This window comes from Dioscorea cayenensis, chromosome 20, assembly GCF_009730915.1.
Source record: "Dioscorea cayenensis subsp. rotundata cultivar TDr96_F1 chromosome 20, TDr96_F1_v2_PseudoChromosome.rev07_lg8_w22 25.fasta, whole genome shotgun sequence".
NCBI classification, from domain to species: domain Eukaryota; kingdom Viridiplantae; phylum Streptophyta; class Magnoliopsida; order Dioscoreales; family Dioscoreaceae; genus Dioscorea; species Dioscorea cayenensis.
In genome coordinates, this window is record NC_052490.1 from 20440505 (window position 1) to 20457721 (window position 17217).

The 17217-nt window shown below is 43.7% G+C and overlaps 1 non-coding gene across 1 annotated transcript; it reads left to right on the plus strand.

Annotated features, from left to right (window-relative positions):
- The first annotated feature begins 4999 nt into the window (after positions 1-4999).
- Positions 5000-5106, plus strand: LOC120252143. The gene has a single exon (XR_005533689.1). It is a non-coding gene; the product is annotated as a small nucleolar RNA R71 (small nucleolar RNA).
- Positions 5107-17217: the final 12111 nt, after the last annotated feature.

Below are 17217 nucleotides of genomic sequence, written 5' to 3' on the forward strand. Positions count from 1 at the left end.
CCCGGAGTGGATGATTGTTCAGACCTTTTACAACGGTTTGAATCCGAGTACACGGCAACTTTTGGACGCGGCAGTAGGAGGTACCTTAGGTAGCAAGACCCCGATGAAGCCCGATAACTTATTGAAGAAATGGGTCTAAATAGCTACCAGTGGAATGTTAGAGAGAAGAAGAAAGTAGCTGGGCTCCATGAGATAGATGCGGTAAGAAGCAATTGAAACAATACTCCCCTGACTCCTAGTGTTGCATTCGAATGGAGCTAAATCCTTGGGAGTGATGTTCCAACGGGTTGTAAAGCTCACATGACCCACTTTTGCCGTGCCCATGACTAGTTCTCAATTCCCATACTGACAAGACCATTTGCATGCATACACGAGGGGGTTCAGTAAAGCTCAATAAAAGAAAAACAACTCGAGTAGATAAAAGATAAAGCAAGCAATATAACTCGAGACAAAACAAACTAAACTTAGAAGGAGAGTCCTTTCTGAGGATAACAAGTCCAAAAATAAAAGTGCAAATAAGGAAAATAAATCAAGTGTCGGTGCCACGCTCGGGCTCCTCTGCTGGTGTTGCTGCTGCTGAGGAGGAAGCATGAGGGTGGATCCATCTGTGCTGGAGCAGGTGATGGTGGAGGTGGTGAAGATGCCGAGGGTGCATGAGGAGTCCTCGGTCACAGGACGAATGATGAGGTGATGTCTCGCTCTAAAATCTGCTGTAGAGTGTCGAAACGTGCCATAAACTCGGTGTACGGTGTATTGAGTGGCCTGCGTATCCCTCATCTCGGCAATCTCTGCGCGAGCCCCGGCTATCTCTGTCCGTAATAACCCCACCGTGCTCTCAAGCCTCTCAAAACGATCATGGGCCCGAGATGGTGATGACAAATGTACGGTGGGTGCGTCCTCTGCCTCCGCAGCTGTCTCCATAGGTGCTGGCTGAGGGGCAGGCTGGGATGCCTCGGCCTTCACATCTGTCTCCGAAGATGGTAGCACCAGAGCGTAAACCCCTGTCCAAACTCTGCGGACCATGCCCATTAGCCTCATCGTCTCTAGGCCCAGGGGTGCAGGTGTGCTCATCTTCTCAGCCCCGCGAATTGTATCCAAGAGACCTATGCCCAGCACTAGTCTTGTAATATAGGGACCTGAAAAGATCGCTCCCAATCGAGCATAATGCCCCTGATGACTAATGTACTCCGCGATGATGTGTCCTAAATGAATCGGTATGCGCTGCACCATCGAGTACAAGTATAGCAGCTTCTGTCAGCTCAGAACGCCAGTGCTATCACCACGGCCACTCACCGACCTGCTCATGAGGGCATGTAGATATCGATATGCAGGTCAGGAGAAGCACGTGCCCTTGGACACCCCTGGCTTATACTGGCCCTGACCACATAATATCCTGTAGGCTCTCTGCGGGGTCAAGGCGCCAGGATAATCTGTCGGTAACTGAGAATACTCCTCAGTGTCTATGAACGCCTCCTCATACAAGCCAAGCATAATGGAAAACTGAGTGATGCTCAAGCAATGGTGGTGTCCAAGTGCTCTGAACTGAATGGCATCAAGACTATCAAAGCTCTGCGTACAATCTGTCGAACTCGAATGAAGATAGAACCTCCAGTGCAAGCTCTCGGATGGCTCGCTCTCGAATCATCAATAACTGCCTCCAACCGCCCGTGGAAACGAGATCCTCAACTTCTTCCGCAAACTCATCTCCCTACTACAGATCTCGCAATATACTCGTGTCTAGGAACCGAGTCTGCCCAAGCCGGAGTCTCGACAAGCGCTCAGAACGAACCCGATGCTCTGGAATCGTAAATCTAATGCCCTCAGGCTCAGGGATGACTCACGGGGCCTCTTATCAGCTTTCTTCTTCGAACGAGGAGCCATAATCTGCAAAATTTTGAAAGAAACCGATCAAACAGGTTGATAAGATAGTGCTGCAAAAATCCACACGGTCATGTGGAATTTCCGCACGCCCGTGTGGATCCACGGGGCATGAAAACCGCACGGCCGTGCCTCAAACACCAACAATATACCCTAAAATCATCTTCCAATTTATTTCTAAACATGAATAATCATTCTAATCATAGAGATAAAGTATTATTGGCTAAATTCATCAATGAAAATCATGAATCAACGAAAAGAATCCAAAGTAGGGCTTACCGATGAGTTGAGAGGAAGAAATTTGGAATCGGCCAGCAAACCACGCAAAATTCGTACTAAATTAGCGCTAGAGGGTCGAGAAGGAATATAAAAGTATTCGCAGAGCGAGTGTGGGTGTGAGCAAGAAGAGACCGAAAAGATTTTAAAGAGAATCCCCGGCTCTTGAGTTCCTGTAAATCCACACGGGCGTGCGGGAATGACACACGCCCGTGTGACTCCACAGGATATATCCACAGGGGCAGCCACATGCCCCTGTGCGCTCTCGGGATAACACTCTGAACAAAACCACATGGCCGTGTGTAAATTAGCCACGCCCGTGCGGCAGACCCACAGGGCAGCCACACGCCCCTGTGCGCTTTCTGTTCAACCGAGAGGATTCACTAAGTGTTCACACACGCCCGTGCGGAAAATCCGCACTGTCGTAGACATTCACAGGCGCAACTCACAGGGGCAATCACAAGCCCCTGTACACTCTCGGGATAGAGTAAGGATCGTCTGCAGGCTCCCACACGGGCGTGTGGAAAATACCCACGCCCGTGTGTATGTCGCACGCTTGGCCACAGGGGCGAGTTCACGCCCTTGTGTGCTCTTGGGAAAATGTGCTAAGTCTCTGCAAAAACGACACACGCCCGTGCGGAAATTCTGCACGGCCGTGCGATAATCGCAGGGTCGCTCACAGGGGCGAGTTCACGCCCCTGTGTCTTCTCTGGATGAGCTCGCAATACAACCCCACGGGCATGTGGAAATGCCACACGCCCGTGTGTTCTCTCTGGATGACTTGAAAAACTCTGCAGACTCTGCAGAAATTTTCTGAATATGTTACACATTCAGAGCCTGCCCTTTTATGCAACAAATACCAGAGAAAAACAATAGAAACAAGCTTAAGCGACCAAATCTTCGCCAAATCCTCATTGGAAACACACGATGATATAAAAATCCACCAAGATGAATGCAGCACAACTAGTTCAAAATGAAGGCACCAACACTCAACAAGTTATTCATGTAAAACTAACTACAACTAGCAAAAACAATAAACACTTGGGTTGCCTCCCAAGAAGCGCTTGTTTTACGTCACTAAGCTTGACGTACCTCGTCTTACCTCACGGGGGGTTCATAGATGAAAGTTGCCCTCTTACCCATGGCTTAAAAGCATGATGAGCAAAGTCTCTTGAGAGTAGATGGTGAATTGTCGGGCTTGGGACCACCTAGCAATGGTTTATGGAACTCACTCGACTTGCTCACACCTTCAACAATCTTGGAGTGCTTCCGGTGGTGTCTCCTTGCCCTCTTCATTTTCCGGATCACCTTCTTCAGAATCCCCGGGGTAGACGGTACTTCTTCATTCGAATCAAGCATCATTACTTTTTCAATCTGCTCCTCTTGGTCAAACAAACCCTCATACGGGTCCGGATTAAACATTTCCTGTACATATTCATCAATAATCTCATCAGTAGTGTCTAGAAAATATAAAGTATCATCAAAGTCAAGAGAATACCGCATGGCTTCAGTAAGGCGGTATGTGAGCTTGTCATCTCCAACTCTCAACGTTAGCTCCCCGCCATCCATGTCAATCAATGCCTTGGAAGTTGTTAAGAATGGCCTCCCAAGTATCAAGGGTACATCCGCATCCTCATCGACGTATAGCACCACAAAGTCGACAGGAAATATGCACTTGTCCACCTTGACAAGCACATCTTCGATGATGCCCCTCGGATGTCGTACCGTTCGGTTCGCCAATTGCAAAGTCATCTGAGTGGGCCTAGGCTCTCCCAAGCCTAGTTTCTGAAAGAAGGTGTATGGCATGACATTGATGATTGCCCCTAAATCTGCCAATGCCATCTCCTCACCTAGATTGCCAATGTTGCACAGAATGATGAAGCTCCCCGGGTCTTTCTTCTTGTTCGGCATGTTCTTTTGCAAAACCGCCGAGAAAGATGCATCTAGAATCACGGAAGCACTCTCCTCTAACTTCCTCTTGTTGGTCAACAAATCTTTAAAGAATTTAGCATACTTAGGCATTTGAGCCAATGCCTCAACAAAAGGGATGTTGATGTGGAGTTGCTTGAATAGACTTAGGAACTTCTTGTATTGCTCATCCGCTTGGTCATTCTTCAACCTCGAGGGATAAGGAATTCGTGGCTTGAAGGGTGGAGGTGCCACCTCCTTCTCTTTTCTTGTTCCTTCTTCAACCTCTATGACCTCGGGTGCATGTACATTGGGCTTCTCACTTGGAAGCTTACCTTCAACCTCGCGACCACTTCTCAAAGTGATCGCTTTCACATGCTCTCTAGGATTCGTCTCAGTGTTGCTCGGTAAACTTCCTTGTGGTTTTTCCGCTAGAGACTTCGCAATCTGTCCGACTTGGTTCTCAAGATTGTGCAAGGAAGCGGTGTGATTGTGAAGTGTGGCCTCAACTGATTCAAACCTTGAATTCGAGAATTGCACAAATGTGGTCAAGGCCTTCTCTAAGTCGGTCATGCGGGTCTCCAAGCCAGTAACTCTATTCTCGACATTTGGGGCTTGTTGTTGTTGGAAATCCTGCGGCCCCATGGCCTTCTGTGGACCTTGGTTGCTCCATCAAAAATTGGGATGATTCTTCTAACCCGAATTGTAGGTGTTGCTATATGGATTCCCTTGGTTCCTCATTGCATTACCCACAAAATCAACTTTCTCAATCGAAGATACATCACCAATGGAGATCGGGCAATCGGAGGAAGCATGTCCTCCTCCGTATCCATTACATGTTGTCACGGCCGCCACTCTATTCGAAGTTAGAACGTCCAACTTCTTACTCAATGATTCGACTTGAGCCACCAATGACGTTACCGCATCTATCTCATGGAATCCGTGTTGTGGGCATTTGCGCAGGAGCTCCTTGAACCTTTCCCACATCTCAAATAGAGACTCCAATTCCGACTGTACAAAGGACGAGATCTCATTCCTTAGCTTTGCAGAATTTTCAGGAGGGAAATAACGGCCAAGAAAAGCTTCTACCATCTCCCCCCATGTGGTGATCGAGGCTTTAGGTAATGAGTGTAGCCATTGCTTTGCTCTCCCCTTTAGGGAAAATGTGAAGGCTCTCAACTTGATGGCATCATCCGTCACTCCGTTTATCTTGAGCATATCACACACCTCGAGAAATTCTCTATGTGACTTTTTGGATCCTCATCGGCTAAATCATTTAACTGTGTGGATTGCTGCAACATGTGGATGAATGCCGGCTTTAGCTCAAAATTCTGAGCTATTATCGGGGGACGCAAAACTGAAGGTCTAGCATAATCAGAGAGTATCCTCTGCTGCTCATTCTGTTCTGCCATATTGTCTGAACCTTCAATTTCCAAATCAGCTAAATTAGATGGTTCTTCCACAGGTTTTTTCCCTTTTCTTCTAAGTGTTCTTTCAAGCTCGGGATCTCCTTCAATAATATTGAGGGGTTCCCTCGGGTCATCAACTTGAAGCTACACAAAGGAAAGAAAACAAATCAGAACAATGATAGAAAAGAATATACGGAATAGAATAAATGGATGAAAAGCTAAGAAAACAAAAGTGCAAAGTATCTCTAAATGCCTACACCCCGGCAATGGCGCCAAAAACTTGATAGGCACTCCGTAAGTGCACGGAGTTGTCGAAGTAATAAATCCCCAGGTGAGTGGGGATATCGTATCCATAGGGAGTAGGGAGTAAAAATACTTATATTATCTCTTAGCTAAGTGAAAGATGGGATAGTGAATTGTGTGTCAAAAGATGTGAAATAACAAAAGTCAAATAAACAAGAGAGAAAGTATAAGTAAGGAGAAAGTAAGGCAATTGATAAAGATGGGGTACCCGGGTATTGCTCCCCCTAGGACAATAGTTTCAAGTACAAGAACCCTCTATTATGCTTCCTAACTAATGCAATGGTGAGTCGTGGACATCCTTAAATACATGGTCCCAAACCTAAGGTCAACCATGCCTAATTCTACACATGTCCCGGAGGAGAAATCGAACAATCTCAACACCTCGCACTCGCATAGAATTGCAATGAACTCTAGGGATTCCAAGTAAAAAATCTCTTCCTAATTATAGACCTAACCCTTTGGTCTAGGAGAAAGGTCCCTAGCCACAATTAAGCCCTAGATGCTAAAATCACCTTAACGCTTCACTCCGTTGCACTCCCAACTAAGCCCCAGCGGAGGGTCATCCCTTAGCCCATTCACTCTATCATGGCCGCAAAGAAGTCGAGGAACGGAGGTAGAATCTATCATACCAGAGGGGAAAGGGGACGCTCCTGTACCTCTCGACACACCTTCTCAACCCTCTCCAATCAAGCTTCATCTAACTCTCGTGGTGTGTCACTCACTCACAAGGGTAACCGGATGAACTCTCAACCCTAGTGTCACTCTAAGGGAGTATTCAAACAACAAGCATTCAAGATTGGAACTCACAAACACATCAATTAATTGAAAGCATAATAAAGAAATTTAAAGAAACTAATACATCCTAGGGTTCACAAATACCCAAATACCCACTAGGGGTTTAGCTCTCAATGGAGTTTAATACAAACGATAATGAAATCAAGTGCAAAAGTAAACAATCCATAAGAAAACTGCCTTGATAGTCGTGTCGATGGTCTTGTGGAGAGTCCTCTACTCGTCACAACGATCTCCTCATCCGGTATAAGATACGCCTCGCCGAATCACTCCGCCGGAGGCTCCCTTACCAACCTTCTTCCTAATGAGATGCGATGTCGGAGCCTTAGAACCTCCTCCAAGACCTTGCCAATACCTCTCCAAACCCTAGACGTAGCCTTCTCTCAAGTTAGGGGAAAGATAGAGAAAAGATAGAACAGAAGATGCTGAAATCGGGGCTGAATCGGCTTTAAATAGGGCTAGAATCGGGATCTCACACGCCCATGTGATGCTCCACATGGCCCTGTGGAAATAACGCACGGGTGTGTGGAATTTCCACACGCTCGTGTGGATTCTCTGTCTTGCTGCTTCTTCGGCTGGCTGCCAACTAATCCTGTTACAACCCCGGCACGAAGTACTCCTGATTCCGTGATTTCATCGAGGTAATGTAAACGGGCACACGTTCACGTCGTGGATCGCTTAAGTTGGTAGGGATCTTGTTCTATGTGCACAAATCGGAACGCTTAAGTGTGACTGCCCTTGTGCCCCTTCAAATGGTTGTGCTAACTGAAGTATGAGGAGGTTGGCACACACTCTCACGTCTCGCATCCGACCTATGTCTTCATGTTTGAACCTTAGCAAGATTTCCTCCAACATTAGTGCATTTCACGGTCCACATTGGATTCTTTCTCTAACATTCGTCTTCACAACCCAATCTGCGTAAAAGAACATAGATGCACACATATTAATGCTAAAACTCGATAAAAGTAATGCAAATCATAAGGAAAGAACGCTTCGCATTCTTATCGCACAAGCACTTATCAAAAGACACGGGAAACTTCATCATTCCGTGCAACATTGGCAATTTAGGTGAAGAAATGGCATTGGCAGATTCAGGGGCAGGTATCAATGTCATGCCATACACCTTCTTTTAGAAACTAGGCTTGGGAGAGCCTCTGCCTACTCGGATGACGTTGCAATTGGCGGACCAAACGGTAAGACATCCGAGGGGCATCATCGAAGATGTGCTTGTCAAGGTGGACGAGTACAAATTTCCTGTCGACTTTATGGTGCTAGACGTCGATGAGGATGTGGATGTACCCTTGATACTTAGGAGGACATTCTTGCGAACTTCCAAGGCATTAATTGACATGGATGACGGGGAGCTAACTCTGAGAGTCGGAGATGACAAGCTCACATACCGCCTCGCTGAAGCCATGTGGCATTCTCTTGACTTTGATGATACTCTATATTTTCTAGACACTATTGATGAGATTATTGATGAATACATGCAGGAAATGTTTAATCTGGACCCGTATAAAGGTTTGTTTGACCAAGAGGAGGAGATTGAAGAAGTAATGATGCTTGGTTCGACTGAAGAGGTACCATCTACCCCGGGGATCTTGAAGAATGTGCTCCGAAAGATGAAGAGGGTGAGGAGACACCACCGGAAACACTCCAAAACTGTTGGAGGTGTGCGCAAGCTGAATAAGTTCGATGAACCATTGCTAGGTGGTCCCAAGCCCGACAATTTACCCTCTACTCTCAAGAGACTTTGCTCATCATGCTTTCAAGCCATGGGTAAGAGGGCAACTTTCATGTATGAACCCCCGTGAGGTAAGACGAGGTACGTCAAGCTTAGTGACGTAAAACAAGTGCTTCTTGGGAGGTAACCCAAGGTTTTACTATTTTGATTAGTTATAGTTTAGTTTTGCTTGAATAACTTGGTAAGTGTTGGTGTCCTCATTTTAAGCTAGTTGTGCTGTGTTCGTTTTGGTGGATTTCTATATCATCTATATCATCATGTGTTTTCATGAGGATTTGGCGAAGATTTAGTCGCTTGAGCTTATTTATTTTGTTTTTCACTGGTGTCGGTTTCATGCATAGGTAGGCTCTAAATGTATGAACATGTTCAGGAAATTTCTGCAGAGCCTGCAGAGTTTTTCAGGATATCCAGAGAGAACACACGGGCATGTGAAATTTCCACACACCCATGGGGTTCCATTACGAGCTCATCTAGAGAAGGCAAAGGGGCGTGAACTTACCCCTGTGAGTGACCCTGCGATTATCGCATGGCCGTGCAGAATTTCCGCACGGGTGTGCATTGTTCTGCAGAGACCTGGCGATTTTTCCTGAGAGCACACAGGGGCATGTACTCGCCCCTGTGTGTAACCTTATTACTAACGAACGGGCGTGGGTATTTTCCACAAGCCCATGCGGGATTCTGCAGACGATCCCTTCTCCATCCCGAGAGCCCACAGCGGCATGTGAATGCCCCTGTGAGTTACGCCTGTGATTGTCCACGGCCGTGCGGAACACTTTGAGATTTCTCTCGGTTGGACAGAGACGGACAGGGGTGTGTGGTTTCTCCTATGGGTCGGGCGCACGGGCGTGGGAAATTTCCACACGCCATTGCGAGTATTTTCAGAGTCAGCGAGTGCTATCCCGAGATAGCACAGGGGCGTGCGTCTGCCCCTATGGCTCTCTCTTGTGGAGGCACACGGGCGTGGGTAATTTCAGCACGCCCGTGTGGATGTACAGAATGCCAAGGGGCGTGACTTTTTTTTAAAGAAGATGCGTTTCTCTTCTTCTACACACCCTCCACTTGTCTGATAACACTCTCATATCTTTTCCCGACTTCATTGCGCCGATTTGGTGGGATTTTTGTGAGGTTTTCTGGCCGAATCTTAATTTTCACATGCTCCCTCACCAACAGCAGCAGCACCAGCAGAGGAGTTAGAGTGTGGCACCGACACTTGATTCATCTTTTTTATTTGCACTTTAATTTTGGACATGGTATCCTTAGAAAGGATTTTTCTTCTGAGTTTAGTTTTGTTTTATCTCGAGTTGTATTTCTTGCTCTATCTTTTATATACTCGAGTTATTTTTCTTTTATTGAGCTCTACTGAACCCCCTCATATATGCTTGGAGAAGGTCTTGTCATCTTGGGAATTGAGACTTTGTCATGGGCACGGCCAAGGTGCTTCGGTATTTGGCCTTGCGAGCTTCACAACCCGTTGGAACATCACTCCCAAGGATTTAGCTCCATCAAATGCAACACTAGGAGTCAGGGGAGTTGTTTCAATTGCTTCTCCCACATTTTCACTTCATTAATATATATATTTTGAGTGAGCTTGCATATGTACATTGAGGACAATGTACAACTTAAGTGTGGGGGGAAGTTCCTAGTGCACATATCTTTTACACTATTTTTGATTGACACATATGCTCAAATAGCCAATGACGGTTCACCTTAGTTGCAATAATGGTATTCTTTAGTTTAGGAGAATTTTTAACATTGAATGTTCTCATGCTCTAGTTCTTGCTTGAATTTGTAGGAATTTTTGCCCGATTTATACTTGTTGCACTACTCACTCTTTAAACTCTTTTGGAAACTCAAGTCTAAGGTTAAAGGGACTAGTTTTAGTTTGTTTTTTGTGTACTTCATAAAAAAAATGGAAAAGAAAAGAAGGAACAAAATGGTTTTATTGTTTAATTATGCTTGTTGGGTAAAAAAAGCTACCACCCATGATGTATGAAGCTACTCTCATAAGTCGGATAATAGTTATACCCTAATGAGAGAAAGAGCTATCTCATGGGATGTGTGAAAGCTACCACCCCGGTAGAAAGAGCTACCACCTCGAAAGTGTGAAAGCCACCTTAGCGGCCGCTTGGGAAAGGGCTACCTTAGAGGATGTGTGAAGCTACTACCTTTGTGAATTTGTTGGTACATTTTGTAGATAAATAAGTCCCTTATACCTAGAACTTTGAGAAGTATACCTTGGGTTGACTTGAGTGAGTCCACGCACTTACACGATTTCGGGTTTGTTGTCCTTTTTTATTCAAGTTTTTAACTAGAGCATTGATTTTTCGTATTTAGTATTGAAATTTCCCTTGCTATTAGAATGCTTTCTTTGCATGCTTTGGTGAACCTAAGGCCAAGCACTTCCAATATTTCCTTCATCTATGCATACAATGTTTTAATTTTTGCTTGAGCACAAGTAAAAGCTTAAGTGTGGGGGAGTTTGATAAGTGCTTGTACGATAAGAATGCGAAGCATTTTTTCCTTATGATTTGCATTACTTTTGTCGGGTTTTAGCACTAATATGTGTGTATCTATGTTCTTTTACGCAGATTGGGTTGTAAGGATGATCAGGAAGGAAAGAAGCCATTGTGGATTGTAATGCATCAATTTTGGAGGAAATCTTGCTAAGGTTCAAACGCGAAGACATAGGTCGGATGCGAGATGCTAGAGTGTGTGCCAACCTCCTCGTACTTCAGTTAGCACAACCATTTGGAGGGGCACAAGGGCAGTCACACTTAAGCATTTCAATTTGTGCACTTAGAACAAGATCCCTACCGACTTGTCCGTTGTTGAAGAAGCAAAGCGATCTACGACGTGAACGTGTGCCCGTTTACGTTATCTCGATGAAAGCATGGACTCAGGAGTACTTTGTGCTGGGGATTGTAGCAGGTTTTGTTGATAGCCAGCTGAAGAAGCAGTGAAACAGAGAAGCCACACGGGTGTGTGGAAATTCTACACACCCGTGCGTTATTTCCACAGGCCCGTGTGGAATATCCAAAGGGCGTTTGGAATCCCGATTCCAGCTGTATTTAAGGTCGATTTCAGCCCTGATTTCAGAATTCTTTTCTCCATCTTTTCCCCAACTAGAGAGAGGGCTGCGGCTAAGGTTTTGAGAGGTATTGGCAAGGGATTGGAGGAGGTTCTACGGCTCTGATATCATCATCTCATTAGGAAGAAGGTTGGTAAGGGAGCCTCCGTCAGAGTGATTCGGCGAGGCATATCTTATACCGACGAGGAGATCATTGCGATGAGTAGAGAACTCTCCACATGACCATCATCGCAACTATCGAGGGGGTTTTCCTATGGATTGTTTACTTTTGCATTGGATTTCATTATCGTTTGTATTAAACTCCATGGAGAGCTAAACCACTAGTGGGTATTTGGGTATTTGTGAATTCTAGGATGTATTAGTTTCTTTGAATCTCTTTATTATGCTTTTCAAATAATTGATGTTATTGTGAGTTCTAATCTTGAATGTTTGTTGCTTGATACTCCCCTAGAGTGACACTAGGATTGAGAGTTCATCCGGTTACCCTTGTGAGTTAGTGACACACCACGAGAGTTAGACGAAGTTATATTGGAGAGGGTTGAGAAGGTGAGTCGAGACGTACAAGAGCGTCCCCTTTCCCCTCAGGTGTGATAGATTCTACCTCCGTTCCTCGAGTTCTTTGTGGCCACAATAGAGTGAATGGGCTAAGGAATGACCCTCCGCTGGGGCTTAGTTGTGAGTGCAATGGAGTAAAGCCTTGAGGTGATTTTAGTATCTAGGGCTTAATTGTGGCTAGGGACCTCTCTTTTGGACAAAGGGTTAGGTCTATAATTAGGAAGAGATTTATCAATTGGAATTGCCAGAGTTCATTGTAATTCTATGCGAGTGCGAGGTGTTGAGATTTTTTGATTTCTCCTCCAGGACATGTGTAGAATTAGGCATGGTTGACCTTAGATTTGGAGTCATGCAGTTAAGGATGTCCAAGACTAACCATTGCATTAGTTAGGAAGCATAATAGAGAGTTCTTGCACTTGAAACTATTGTCCTAGGGAGATCAATACCCGGATACCCCATCTTTATCGATTGCCTTACCTTCTCTTCATTCGTGCTTTCTTTCTTGTTGATTTTACTTTTGTTATTTCACATTGCTTGACAAACAAATCACTATTCATCTTTCACTTAGCTAAGAGACAATATAAGTATTTTTATTCCCTACTCCCTATGGATACGATACCCAACTCACCTGGGATTTATTACTTCGACAACTCCGTGCACTTACGGAGCACCTGTCAATTAGGGTTATTGTTTGCATGCTAGCGTTATGATGGCTTATTCATTCTTATGAGTCTTTTCTAGCATGGATTAATGATTGATGTGAGTTACATATTTGTTATTGTACTCTATTGAATCCTGTTTCGCCTCTAGTATTGTCTTGTGCACTAGATCTTGTGTTGATGCCCTGGGAATAGCCAACATGGCTACTCTATCACTCATGAATGCTTAACACAGAACTTTTAGTACTTAGCCTAAGAATACTAAGTTCTATCTATCAATGTACTCTTAAGAACTTCTAAGTCTTGTTGAGCTAGCGCTAGTTTTGTGACATGTAGAGTTGTCTGAAGATGTAATCTATGGTGAATGTGAAAAAAAATTGAAAATGGATGAAAATGAAAAAAATGAAAAGAAAAAAGAAAAATGAGTCTATGTCAGTATTCCTCTGCTAATGAAGCATGAATGTGTATATGTAGACTGTAATCGAGTAGTTGGGTGACTCTTGTGCCTAACCAGCATGTGCACCCTCCAGAAAAATTTCTTTGTGCAGTCTATCTTAGTCAGACTCAAAAAAAATTGATGAAATAAAATGAAATGAAAATAAATAAAAACCCTAGTGATCTTTTTGACTACATACTAGAGGTTTTGAGAAGAAAAAAAGGGATCTAGTTCAAGTTCAAGACTTAGAAGGATCTTACTTGTTTATTGAAGTAGCACTTAGCATTTTAAGACTAAGTACTATTGCATGTGGAGTGATTAGCATCTAGAGCTGTACTGATTGAAGTCAGTAGGCTAGACTAGGTCAGGGTAGATGAAATACAAGATTCACGCACATGGCACAGACATATAGGAGGTGAGACAGGATCTTTTTTGTTGTGCTTAATGTTTTATAACTCATTATCTACTTATCATTTTCCAATGCTTGTAGAGTCTTGTATATATTTGAGTTGAAGGTAATACATTTAGCCACTTATCACTATCTTTGTTTTTCATAACGTGTTTGCTTGGGGACAAGCAAATGCTTAGGTGTGGGGATATTTAATAAGTGTCTAAATGTATGTATTTTAGTATATGTATTTGATAAGTGCTTGTGAGATAAGAATACGAAGTGTTCTTTCCTTATGATGAGCATCACTTTTATTAGGTTTTAATGCTAATATGTGTGTATTTATGTTACTTTCGTGCACGTAGGGTTGTGAAGCCAAAGATTAGAGAAAAAAAGCTAATGTGGATCGTATTTGCACCATTTGGAGAAAATCTTGAGAAGGTTCAAACGCGGAGACATATGTCGGGTTTAAGATGTAAGAATGTGTGCCAACATCCTTGTATTCAAGATAGAACAATGATTTGCAGGGCACAAGGGCAGTCACATTCAAGCGTTCTGACTTGTGCATGTTTAGTAAGGTCTTCACCAACATGTCCATTTATTGAAGAAGCAAAGCGATCTACGACGTGAACGTGTGCCCGTTTACGTTACCTCGATGAAATCATGAATTTGGGAGCGTTTTTTGGGCCGGTACTATAGCAGTTACTATAGGTAAACACTGTAGCAGAAGTACTGTAGTAGCACTGTTCACAACCGAATCCATAGGGACGTGTGGAAATTCCACAGGGGCACTTACAGGGCCGTGTGGATTCCCGATTCCAGCCCTTTAAAAGCTGATTTCAACACTGATTTCAGCATTTTTTTCTCCATCTTTTCCTCAACTTTTGAGAGGGTGGCGGCTAGGGTTTAGAGAGGTTTTGGCAAGTCTTTTGGAGGGTTCTATGGCTCTGACATCACGCTCTATTTGAAAAAAGGTTAGTGGGAGAGCTTTCGTCGGCACCGATCCGGCGAGGTGTATCCTAGGCCGGACAAAGGGACCCTTGGACGACGAGTAGAGGACTCTCCACAAGACCATTGTCATGATTATCGAGGGGATTTCTCTATGGATTGTTTGTTTTTATATTTGATTTCATTATCGTTTGTATTGTGCTCCATGGAGAGCTAAACCCTCCTAGTGGGTACTTGGATGTGTGAACCCTAGTATGTCTTTGTTTCTTTGAACCTCTTTATTATGCTTTCAATAGTTGATGTTTTTATTGAGTTCCAATCTTGAATGCTTGATTGTATGAATTTTCCCATAGGGTAACACTAGGGTTGAGAGTTCTTGTTGGTAACACTTGTGCATGAGTGACACACCACGAGAGTTAGACAAAGCTAGATTGGAGAGGGTTGAGAGGGTGAGTCGAAAGGTACAAAAGCGTCCCCTTTCCCCTCCGATGTGATTGATTCTGCCTTCGTTCCTTAAGTTCTTTGCGGCCATAGTAGAGTGAATGGGCTAAGGGATGTCCATCCGAGAGCGCATTGCAACCTTTCTGACGAGTACGAGGTTGAGAGATAGTTAAATCTTTCCTCCGGGACATGTAGAGGGTTAGGCATGGTTAACCTTAGTGTTGGAACCATGTATTAAAGGATTTCCATGACTCATAAATGCATTAATTAGGAAGTATAATAGAGGGTTCTTGCACTTGAAATTATTATCCTTGGTGAAGCACTATCTGGGTACCCCACTTATATCGATTGCCTTACCTACTCCTTTACTTTTGCTCTCTTTCTTGTTCTTTTACTCTTGTTACCTCACATTTTATCACATAAATTACTATTCATCTTACGCTTAGCTAAGAGACAATATAAGCATTTTTACTCCCTATTTCCTATGGATATGATACCTCACTCACATGGGATTTTATTACTTCGACAACTCCGTGAAGTTGCGGGGAGCATTGTTAGTATTCTATACTTCTAGCATGTGTTTTTATAAGAATTGATGCCCGTTTTATGCTTAATCGTGTATTATTTGCTTCGCAGGGCATGTAAGAGCCATGGAGGACACGAAGATATCATTTGAGCGAAAAAGAGAAGTAAATCAGGTCTCGTCACTGTAGAACATTCACTGTAGCAGATTACTGTAGCTAGAGTATTGTAGAAGTGGTACTGTAGCACCTGTAGAGATTTCAAGTCAGAAACTGAACCACGGCATTTGGCCTCAATGCTGCCCTAGATTGAGCTCGGGATGATTACTGTAGCCAGAAATGAGGATAATGTGTTTGAAGGCATACTGGCTCAATGAGGTCCTCATTGAGCCAGTATGGATACTATTACGAGAGATGGAGTGCGCTTTTGCCTACCCCTAACGGCCTCAATGAGGAGCTCATTGAGCCAGTATACTGCCAGTATCGAGGCCATTTTGAGCTGGTATACCACCAGTATGGAGGTAATTTTGAGTGTGTTCTGAGTCTATTTTAAGGCATACGGGCTGGTTTTGAGAGGGAGTATACCAAGGGTATATGAGGGCATTTGGAGACCATTTAGGGGAACTTTTTGACATCTTGGGCAACCAACACTTTGGAGGAGAAGATGAGAAATGAAGACATTATCTTGGGGAGAGTTTAGCTTGAGGCTTGGAGGTGATCAAGGGCTTGAACTTCAAGGGGAGAGCTTTATTATCAAGGGAGGGGGAACATTTGGCATTCCTTGGGCTAGAGGAAGCGTCATTCGGGCGGTATTGTTTTTCTTCACCATCATTCAGACTAGGGAGTGCCATTTATGCTTTTTTTTTCTTATGTTTCTTGAGTTTGTGATACTTGTTTGTATGATGGCACACTAGACCCCCAAGGCCACCGGATATAGGTGAACCTTGCGGGGTTCATCATGTATTGTGAATGCTAAACTTTTATTTTGGAATGCATTAGTGTGATTTATGGTTTGGCTCATTGTTCTTCATGTCTAGAACTATAAAATGGAGAGATCCTTAGTTCTTTATTGAGTTCTACATGTAGATATGACCTACTCACATCTACTATATCATTAATGAGCTAGAAGGGGTATTCTTGTATCGACATGCCGAGAAATTGGATGTTGGTAGCCTCTCCGAATTATAAGGGTAGACTTAGGTTAAGTGTATCCTTATTTCATGATCTTCCTTTGCTTAATGCAATTATAGGGATGTGATTAGGGAGAGATCCTTGTCATTATTCATATGGAATTAAGGTTTAACTGCAGAGAGATTGCGGTTGAACTAATGTTGAGATCTGTCGGTCTAAATCACCCTTGCTATGTTATTCTTATGCATCCATATATCATGATGACCCCTCATGGGGATCCTCATCCCTAGGCCTATCCTTCATCATCATTGCTCTTGTGATTTCTTGCTTGCCTTGGAATTGTTATACTTGTGAATTATTTATATTGTTGCATGTGTTAGAGTCCATGTTTAAGTTGTAAGGTTAGAAAGTAAGTGATGGAGGAGTAATAAGAGCTCGTTAGCCCCGTGGAATACGATCCTTGGGCTTTTGCTCAAGGTATTACTTGGTGACCCTGTACACTTGTTGGAAAGCAACCAAGTTTTTGGCGCCCTTGCCGGGGACTTAAGAAATTCTAGGAAACTTCTAGCTTATTACTCTAGCCATTTTTTTCTTAAAATTCGGTTAGTTAAGAACCATAGTTGCAACATTTCTCTTGACCACACACTAGAATTATAGAATATACATGGTAAATCAAGAGAACAAGTGAGCATTACTAAGTGCAAAAGAATCATCCTAGGGCATTGTTCTCTTTTTGCTGA